The sequence below is a fragment of the Eptatretus burgeri genome, chromosome 10 (genome assembly GCF_056783735.1).
Source record: "Eptatretus burgeri isolate ZD-2024b chromosome 10, Ebu_testis_v1, whole genome shotgun sequence".
NCBI lineage: Eukaryota > Metazoa > Chordata > Myxini > Myxiniformes > Myxinidae > Eptatretus > Eptatretus burgeri.
Window position 1 is genome coordinate 21,795,243 of NC_140970.1, and position 10,135 is coordinate 21,805,377.

The following is a 10,135-nucleotide window of genomic DNA, read 5'->3' on the forward strand; positions in this document are numbered from 1 at the left end:
GATCAGGAATTGAAGCCTTCACACACGAATAAGTTTGTGGCGTGGCAGGTCACTAATTGACTGCGAACTCCAATAATTATTTAACCACGTGACCCAGTGTCCTCCATCTGACTACCCTTTAACTCGGAACACACAGTTTCCTTATCGGGGAATCGCACCCTCGATGCGTACTGGTGTTCAACATATCGTATCAGGTGCAGCCGAGCGGAGCTGCCAAGAACACACCGGCTAATAAGCAGATTCTTGGGATGTAACTTCCCAGCTAGGTTCATGTGCAGACCATGCTGGACCAATGCAGGAAAAGACGAAAACGAGCTGAGTACATTTATAACAAAGCAGTTTATTACAACAAGGCGAGGAAAATTATATGGGACAATATTTATGGACAGCAGGGGAAAACAAGGAATTTGTTGGTGCAACAAAAGAAATGCAAATATTTACACAAGAACACACATCGCAGATCAACTCCGATAAACATCTAGTCTTAAATTATGTTACACATAACAGGCACCATTACACACACAAACACCCAAGGAAATTAGAGGTAGCCCCGAAAGAGAGACATTTGAGGTGAAGCGACCTCGTTGTACCTGGCATCGCCGATGGACTGACGCAGCCCAATCACTGAGGAAGGGGAAGGAGGGAGGAAAATTGAGGGTGTCTATGGTGTGGGAGTGGGAGGTGCAAATGCAGTGCAGCGTGTTGTGTGGTGTGAGAGGTGCGAATCAGTCCTGCTATCTTAGCCTGTGCATCCTCAGTGGACGAGACATACAGTTGATGAGAGAAAAAGATGCATGCATAAGAGAAAGACTGAACGGAGATGTGTGAGAGGTCTGTAAGTGTGAATATTGGCTGCTGAAAGCAGCCGAAACGAAGTGCTGATGACCCGGGGGTGATCCTGGCCCATCCTGACAATAACTTGCTCCACCCCACTCACCTCGTTTGGCTGCTACGCCCTCTCTGCTCAGTTGCGCTGGCTCATGAAGAGATTCCGCTTGGATTCTGGATGGAGGAGAAATGTTGGACGACTGCCTCACGGAGCTGGGATGAGAGAGAGAGATATATATATATATATATATATATATATATATATATATATATATATATATATATATATATATATATATATATAGAGATAGAGATAGAGATAGAGATAGAGATAGAGATAGAGATAGAGATAGAGATATTGCTCTTTTTTTTTTTTTAGAACCTGAGCGAGGGAGGAGCCAAAAGTTGGATAAAATGACCCTTTCAGCATTCCCAAGCTCCCCCACTGGCACATAGCAGTCTAGCAGTCGCCCCATGCCGTATCCATGTCCCACTAGACTCCAGAAACGAAAATGGCTTCAGTTGCCCTCGAGCTGAGACACGTGATGGAGCTCCGTAATTAACATTGGTCGAGAGTCTTCGAGCGCTCTCCGTCCCTGAACGTGCACCGGACTCCATTCGAGCGTGGTTATTTGGGGAAACTCCGGAGCTACCCACGTTCTCCAATGACTCCCAGCGCACGCCTGCGCTTCGAGTTACATGCTGAAAAACCCTGACTCTTCATGCCCTCATTTCTTCGGCACCCTCAGAAACTGTCGTGAGTGTCCAGGGGGGTTGATAGCAGTTGTGGCGGTTATATGGAGGTGAGGAAAGCGTTGTGGTGTTGGTGGAAAAGATGGTGGGGTAGTTGGTCATGGTTATGGCGTTTGTGGTGAAGGCATTGCACGTAGGTTGTTGTTGGGATTTTTAGATGGCATTTTGGAGTGGTTCTGGTAAGCATTGATTGTAGCGTTGTGAGCGTAATAAGGGTCTGAGGTGAGGTGTCAGTTGGGTTATGGTGTGCCGTTTGAACGGACAAAGAGGCGCGTATGCAAACAAGTTTCCGCTGTGTCCTCTCGCCGCTCCTGGTATCGTTACTAATCTGCGTGCATGCTTGCGTGGTTTGTATATGACATAAAAGGAAGTAAAGAGATTAAATAAATGAAAGGATAGAGGATTGAAGACCTGACTAAAGGCCCCACATAACACATATTTCCCATTTACCCACGAGACATATGGAAAGGGCTAATTGTACAAATACTAATGAGATAACTATCCTAGAATCACTGTATGTTGGGTGGATTGCTCGGAGGAGTTCTGGTTTTACAGAACCACGACAGTACAGTTGGTGAATTTTTAGTATGAGGTGCTTGTTGCGTGGGCATCTCCTACTCCCACAAAATAAAATCACATCACATTCTTTTCAGATGTCATGGATGCGAATTTTGTGTCGACATTAAAATGCACAAAGCACATTTGGCTACAACAGTAAAATACTATGCTGATGACCAAAATATATATATATATATATATATATATATATATATATATATATATATATATATATATATATATATATATATATATATACATATATATATATATATATATAATATATGTGCGTGTGTATATATAGTATTATTATTATTATTATCATAGTGTCATCTACGACGACGAATGTGGGAATATTTATAAAGAGTAATAATAAGTTGCCATGTCGTGATGCCGCCTGTAGGAGCTGCTCTTCATCCTTATACGTTTGCCGTGACATCCTCTTGCAAAGCAGAGCTCTGATCCCCGTGTCATCTGTGACGTCATTTCTTTCCCCACATTCCGCATGCACAACGTCTATAAGGCAAATAAACCGAGTGCACATGTGCAATGCTTGAGGCATTCAAATGGGAGCTCGTCATAATTGTTACATGTTAACAAGATGTACATGTTACATGTTAACAACAACAAAATGTTAACAAGACAAAATAGTTTGAAATACTAATGCAGAATTCGAAGAAAGCCATTAAATATAGCTTCATTGAGTCAGTTCTAGAAAGTAAAATTCGAGAACACAATAAATCCGGCACAGTCTATCGATTGTTACCCTCGTCGGAGCAGAGGGCATTATTGTGTTTGTGTCGTTTGTCTGTTTGTTTGTTTGTTTGTCCACACAGAACGTGAGCATGTGCATTAATTACATTCGACTCTTTCGAACTCGAAGACCCTTTGCATCCTCAAGACCAGGAAGACTCCTCAAACTCTTAAGACTCTTCCAACCTGAAGACCTTTTAAGACGGCTAAGACACTTTAGAACCCGAACACCCTTTATGACTTTTGAGATCCTTAATACTCCTAAGACACTTTAAGACCTCCAAGACCTTTTCGACATCGAAAACCTTATATGCTCCTAAGACCCTAAATACCCCTATATAACCCCTAAGACCCGATATAACCCCGAAGACCCCATGTACCCAAATAGCCTTTAAGACCCCCCCCAAGACCCTTTAAGACCCCTAAGACACTTTCAACCCCTAACACCCTTTTTAAGACCCCAAAGAACCTTTAGACCACTAAGACCCATAAGAACCATTAAACCCCTCAGACCATTTAGACTACTAAGAAAATTTAGACCCTTAAGATTCCGAAGACCCCTTTGACCCATAATAATACACTTAAACACCTTTTAAGACTCTTTCGAGCTCGAAGATGCTTTCAGACCTTTTAGATCCTCTTCGACCCTTTAGAACCCCAAAGACCCTTAGACTCCATTCTACCCTTTGGACCTTTAGTCCTTCACACCTTACATTCCTTTTAATATTCTTTTTGAACTCCTTTTGACCTATAGACCCCTTCAACCTTTTAAGACCCTTTTGACACTTCAGACCATTTTGACCCTTTAGGGCCATTTATACCTTTTCAGACCTTTCCACCTTTACACATCATTACGAGACCATTTAGACCTTTAATTTCCAATCAACGACCTTTCATTTCGTGCATCCTTCCATTTATTTTCCACGCAAAACAAGTGCTGGCAAGGGTCTGCAATATCTCATTGCTCTTTCTTGTTTGAATTGTTTTGGTTGTGATTATAATTGGCACAAGTCAACACTTTAAAGTCGAAAATTGCACTGCTGTCCTTTTGGAACTCACCATTTATGGTTATTTTCCTTTATTCCCTCGGGGATGTAGACAACCCCATTATAGGAGTAAACGGAGTCAGGTTAAGAAAATAACTCGGGAAGCCAAACGAGAACATGACGATATGGTCAAGAATATTAAACATAAAAACAAGGCTTTTCGTTTTTAAGTACATAAGGGTAATGAGAAGGTTGAGTATGGATGGGGACGGGCCCATTGGGGGAGAACACAAGGACATTATGGTTTATGATGACGGTAAGATGATTGTTGCTTGTTATTAACATTGTTTTGCTTCACATTTACAAAAGAACAGTTCAAGGAATTACCAGTAAGTAAGAGAATTAATTGAGGAGGTGAGGAAGGGTGTTTGGAGGCGTTCTGAGTAAAAATAGTCAGTAAAGAAACACCTAGAATGACCTCTCGGTAGAGTGCATACCTCGACTTGGCTGATTAGTTCACATTTTGCATCCCACTGATACGACGGATCTGGATTCAGACTTGTTCTTGTCACCAAACCAACTCATCCACCAAGTTTCATCGGAATCCGTCCATAACTTTTTCAGATATTGTGCTATACGTCGTTTTTGGCCCTATCTCTCACTGATGAAGAATCACTTTTTAAAATTCTCGGATCCAGATCCGGATTCGGATCTTCACCAAAAGCTAATGATTTTGTCCGTGTCACACACCCAAGCTCTCCACCAAATCTCATCCGAAACTGTCCACCACTTTGAGATATTCTGTTCATGAACAAACAGACAGTGGTGAAAACATAACCTCCATCCACCTTCAGTGGTGGAGGTAATTGGAGAATTCATAGAACACCTTACCCTGCGCAGTTTTGAGAGACAAGGATGTGGGCGGAGTCCACGAGCAGCAAATTGTATTGGCCTAGAATCTAGATGATGTAAAATGTCGTAATATTTTGTCAGCACTGCGAAAAGAAAGGCTTTGGAAAGTACCAAGAAGACAATTTCTGTTCCACAACGTTCAATTATATCATTCAACTAAAAAACAAACAAAGATATTGAAGCTTGGAGAATTCTTTTTGGAAGTTTTATTGCTGTGGATGCAGCGTCTCTCTGTATGAGTAGTTCCTCCGATGGTGAAAATGTCGTCTCAATCCGACAAGCGGTTGCGGAGAAAAACACTAAAGTTCTGTGCAGACAAACAGACAGACAAACAAATGGACCCACACACAATGTCCTCTCCTTCGACGAAGGTAATAAAATTAAAGTTTTAAAGGCGGGAGGAAAAACAACACCACTTTTTCAGAGTTCGCCGCCGTTGATGCACCGTCTTAACACCACCTTATTTAACATGTCACATGAGGTATTTGTGCCTGTTGTTTGTGTCCTTTATGATGTCACTAAAAACCAGTAAGTTTCCTATTTGGTATAATTTTCTATTTTGTTTGACAGGCAGACAGAGTAAAAAAAAAAAATTATCTCGCTCCTCTCTGCGCATGTGCAATTCGGACAAATTCAGAGCCAAAGCGCTGCTAAACGACATGTTTGTTTTCCGATTCATGTTGAAAATACAACATTCAATTTGGAATTAAGTTATTCCAAGATCATAAACTGACATTTGTGGACGTACAAAGACAGACGGACAAAGATGTGCATGTGTGCAGGGTGACGAGAAAGTTCATAGAACAACTTCCACAAACAATATTGAAAAAGGACATGGGAAGTCTTTTCAACTGTTGCTTTGCATTTTAAAAAGCAACGCTAGGTGCCCCCATATTTCTCTGAATGCTCAATTTCACAGTTACTCTGCCCTCAGACATGAGATGGCGTGATTGCTGAATCTCCTCGGTGCATAAGACGGCATAAATATTTTTTCCAGTACTGCTAAACGGAAGGTTTTTGAAAGTGTTGATTTGTGACAATTGATTTGTTGACAAAAAGCGATTTGTGCTTTCCAGCATTCAAGTAAATAATTCATTTGGAAACTAGAAGGGCACTGGGTAGAGCACATACCTCCGCCCTGTAATACCTGATCCATGAGTACATATCCAGCCCAATACATTTTTGAGATATGCTGTATATCCTTTTTGGCCCTATCTCTCAATGGTGAAGAAACACTTTTAAAAATTCTAGTAGCCGGATCCAGATCTTCACCAAAAATCTAATCAGTTCATCATTCTCACACACCGAACCTCTCCACAAAATTTCATCCGGATCCGTGCACAACTTTTTGAGATCCTGCACAGCGACAAACAGACAAACACACAGAAAGGAGTGAAAACATAACCTCCTTCGCCTTCGGTGGCGGAGGTAATAAAAACTAGCATCCGTTGAAGACAAAGTGTTTGATATCCCCCGCCATAGTAAATGAGGATTAACAAACTTATATTCTCTACTCATGTGCAATATGAATGTGAAGTTTCCCCTTGATCTGACCAGCCGTTCTGGAGAAGATGTTTGGAGGTTTTAGGGTAAATTCAATATGGCCACCAAACCATGTGACCTATCAATTAGAAATTAACAAACTTCTGAAAGGATGTCTTGGGGAAAGTGTATGTGAAATTTTGCCTCAATCTGTCCAGCTGTTCTGGAGAAGAAGATTTTTAAAATTTATTAATTTTCAATCCAAGATGGCTGACGGACCATGTGAGCTATGACATCATAAATTTAAATTCTGCCTCCAATCCTCCAGTGGAATACGTGTGTGAAGTTTCGTGTTAACGGGATGACGTGTGTTTTTCTATCCAAGATGACCACCAAACCATGTGACTTGTGATGTCATAATTTTTACTATGTATGCATACGTGATGGAAGATGATAGTTGCAAATTTTCACTTCGTTAGGTTATGTGATTCCAGAGAAAACATTATTTAATATTTTCTTGAATCCAACATGGCTGCCAAACCATGCGACCTATCAATTAGAAAATATCAAAAAGGCACCAGTTCACCACTTGCTTGATATGTGTACCAAATTTCGTAAATATATCTTGAGGGGATTTGTAGTTAAGCTCCGGAAACGAGATGTGACGGACGGACGGAACCCATTTCTAGATCCCCCACCAACTTCGTTGGTTAGTGGAGGATAAAAAGGATTTCAAAAGCTGAAGGATAAAAATGCAACAAGCCTTTTTTGAAAGTTTACCACTGTTAATGATGTCACTGCCATTGATGAAGTTTACCGCCATTCTTTTACACAGCCCTATTCATGCCTGTTGTTTGTGTCCTTTGTGATGTCCTTAAAATCAGTACGTTTCGTGTTTGCAATGATATTCAATTTTTTTTGACTGTCAGACAGAGTAAAAGAAACTACCTTACCCCTCTCTGCACATGTGCAATCAGGATGAGATTTCATACATTTTGCTAATAACAGTCAACATACTGCTACGCTGCAGGTATGTGTTCCAATTCATGTTCCAATTCGTGTTCTCCTGTAGTCAAAATATAAAACTCAAATTAAATTTAGTAGTTCCTCCATCATCGACTGATGTCTGTAGATAGACAAATGGACAGACAGACAAAGTGAACCAATTTCTTAACCCTGCCTTTCGCTTCACACTTGCGTGGGGTAACTCGGAAAACTATGAGATGATGAAACTCCAGGGTAAAATAATTTGCATCCAAAAGTATTGAGGACAATTGCAGAGCAGTTAAGGGTGATGTTTTAGCAGCTGATTGGAGTTATGACAAGTACCAGAAAATTGGAGAATAACAAATGTAACACCTTTATTGAACAAATGTAACACAAAGGATACAAAAGGAATCGGAGAACTATAGAATTATACCTGTTCGTTTAACTTCAGTTGTGCGGAAGTTATTAAATGTTGTTGTGGTTTTGGAAGAGCCCAGGTGGTTAAATCCAACACAAAAAGGAACATTGGAGTTTCACGATTTCAGTCGTATTTGTTTAGATAGATGATCTTTCCCCTCGTATCATTGGACAGGGAAAATGCATTGTGGTTATGTAGCAGGTATGATTCCCCTTTGTAACTCTTCTTTAAATCCCCTCTCTCCTTGTATCCCCTCTAATCTCTTCTCCCCAACCTTCCTAATCTCCCTCCTTCTCCACACCTCATTACAGCGCATCCATACACACAAACAACATTATCTATGATACATGACAATCACATTTCATTGTAAAACCACAATACAAGGCAAAAGCTATAAGCATCAGCAAGTGCAAGCCGAGGCAGCAGGAACAAGGACCACATCTGGGCGGGTCTGCCGTCAACTCCAACATGAAGCCAAGAATGCAGCCAATGAGTGTCGCTTGGCAACATCAGCATGCCAGCCAGGAGGCTACACATGAGCTGCCTAGTCCCCAGACAATGCCTTGGTCAGGGGCTTTACAAGTCTGGAGAGCACAGAAGTCAGGGTGGTGTACATTCAGGGAGCCAAGAGAGCCATAAGAAGTCCTCTGGGAACGAGCCGGACAATCGTGAGCTGCTGCACAGACAGGCCTGATTGCCGAGCGAGTGTGAACGAGCCTCAGAGCTCTTTACCTGGATGTGCTGGCTATTACATACTGACTTGCACTATCTTTCTCTTGCTATCCCTATATCTAATCATTTACTTGGAATGCACAAAGAGTGAACAATTTCCCTTCGACTCGCTCAGATCAAGGGGACTGACACACATTCACAATTTCCTCGAGGCATAATGAAGCATACGCCACATTTCTTCCCACACAGTGCATTACATCATCCACCCTCTCTTTTTTATGTTGGGAACACATAAGCTCGCAGGCTTGCGGCAATTGAGTGAGGGGGTCGCCAACAAACCCCGCCTTCTGTATCTCTCTATCTGTCAACCTTACTTGTCTAACTTCCCGGAATTTATTAGGTGCCTTTGTCTGTAGATTCATAATAAGGATTGTCTCAGCTACTTGTGTGCTAGAGGGTAAGATCTCTCCTTTGTGAACTGCATTCCTGTAAAATACATGCTCTTTATTTACCTTTCATTTCCAACCTGCCTGAGTGTCTCTTTCCTCCATTGGTTAGACATAGTATATAATTAGTAGATGGGTGTTTGCCCCAGTTTAACTATGGTCAGACTAGCTGATGTCCCACTTATGGTTCTGCCCAGGCCATAGCAAATTGATAAATAAGGGTGGAGCATTGAGAGCACCGGCCTTATTTGGGGTGGCAAATTCACTGTGTAGGTAACACGGGATTTGGACGCAAGGACCCTACCAGAATTAGTCCTTTCAGACGGCACCTATGGTTGCTTAGCAACTTGTTATCTGCGGCTTGTCTGCTTCAGGGTCAAAGGTCGGGAAGCAGGTCTGAGAGAGGCCACTCGTGACCCGACTGACAAACCCGGAACACTATGTTAATTGTGGATCAGATGGGGAACCATTTAAATGAGTTGAAACTAATTAAAGGCAGTCAACATGGATTTAGTAAAAGGAGGCTATATATTTAACAAATTTATTTGGAGTTGTAAGAAGTTTCAGATTGGGTGGACAAAGAAAGGCCACTGATTGTGGTATATTTTGACTTAAGGGGTTTGAGAAGGTACTTCAGAGTATCTGGTTATGTAGCTATCTGGATTGGAAACTATAGCTTGGTGATAAGGAAACAAAGATGCCTGTGAGTTGGAGGTTGGTTGTAAGTATTGGGGTAGTTCACTGATCAGTCTGAAGACCATTATTATATTGTTTATTATTTACTTCAATAATTTGGAGAGTGAGGTTTGGAGATGCCTTTCCTACTTTGCAGATGATGCAAAGATTGGTAGTAAGGTAGATAACAGAGAGGCAGGTGAGCAGATTCAGGTGAGTCTCAATGCTTTCATAGATTTGACAAAAGGTTGGCAGATATAGTTCAACAAGGAAATGTAAGGTGCTGGGTATGGGTAAGAATCATGGAAATGGGGATTACATAACGCATCGGTCAGTCTTGGAGCATGCCACACAGAAGGATCTGGGGGTGGTAATCAATCGGGGGGGGGGGGGGGTAAGCAGACAGCACAGTGCCGGACAGCTATACAGTGTATGCAGAGGTAAAGGCTTTGAGGATGCGTGATTGTGATTGTGTACATGGGTGCATGATTTGACCATTTACGTGTGTCGTGATTGTGATGTCTGTGAGAGGATTTTGTCAAAAGGTGAATGTGTTGGCGGTTTGTTTTTTCCTTTAATTAAAAGGGGAATGTGTCGTCAAACCCCATTCTCACCCACAATGTTTTTTTTTTTTAAAGAAAAAGTGTGTGTGTGTGTGTGTGTGT

At 41.6% G+C, this 10,135-nt stretch overlaps 1 long non-coding RNA gene across 1 annotated transcript in view; it reads right to left on the reverse strand.

Annotated features, from left to right (window-relative positions):
• Positions 1 to 2,430: 2,430 nt before the first annotated feature.
• The window catches only part of LOC147018065 (uncharacterized), a 22,651-nt gene continuing 14,946 nt past the window's right edge, over positions 2,431 to 10,135 (reverse strand). Inside the window, exon 3 of the long non-coding RNA XR_015062239.1 lies at positions 2,431 to 2,655. This is a non-coding gene — a long non-coding RNA (uncharacterized LOC147018065). The remainder of the gene's footprint in view (positions 2,656 to 10,135) is intronic.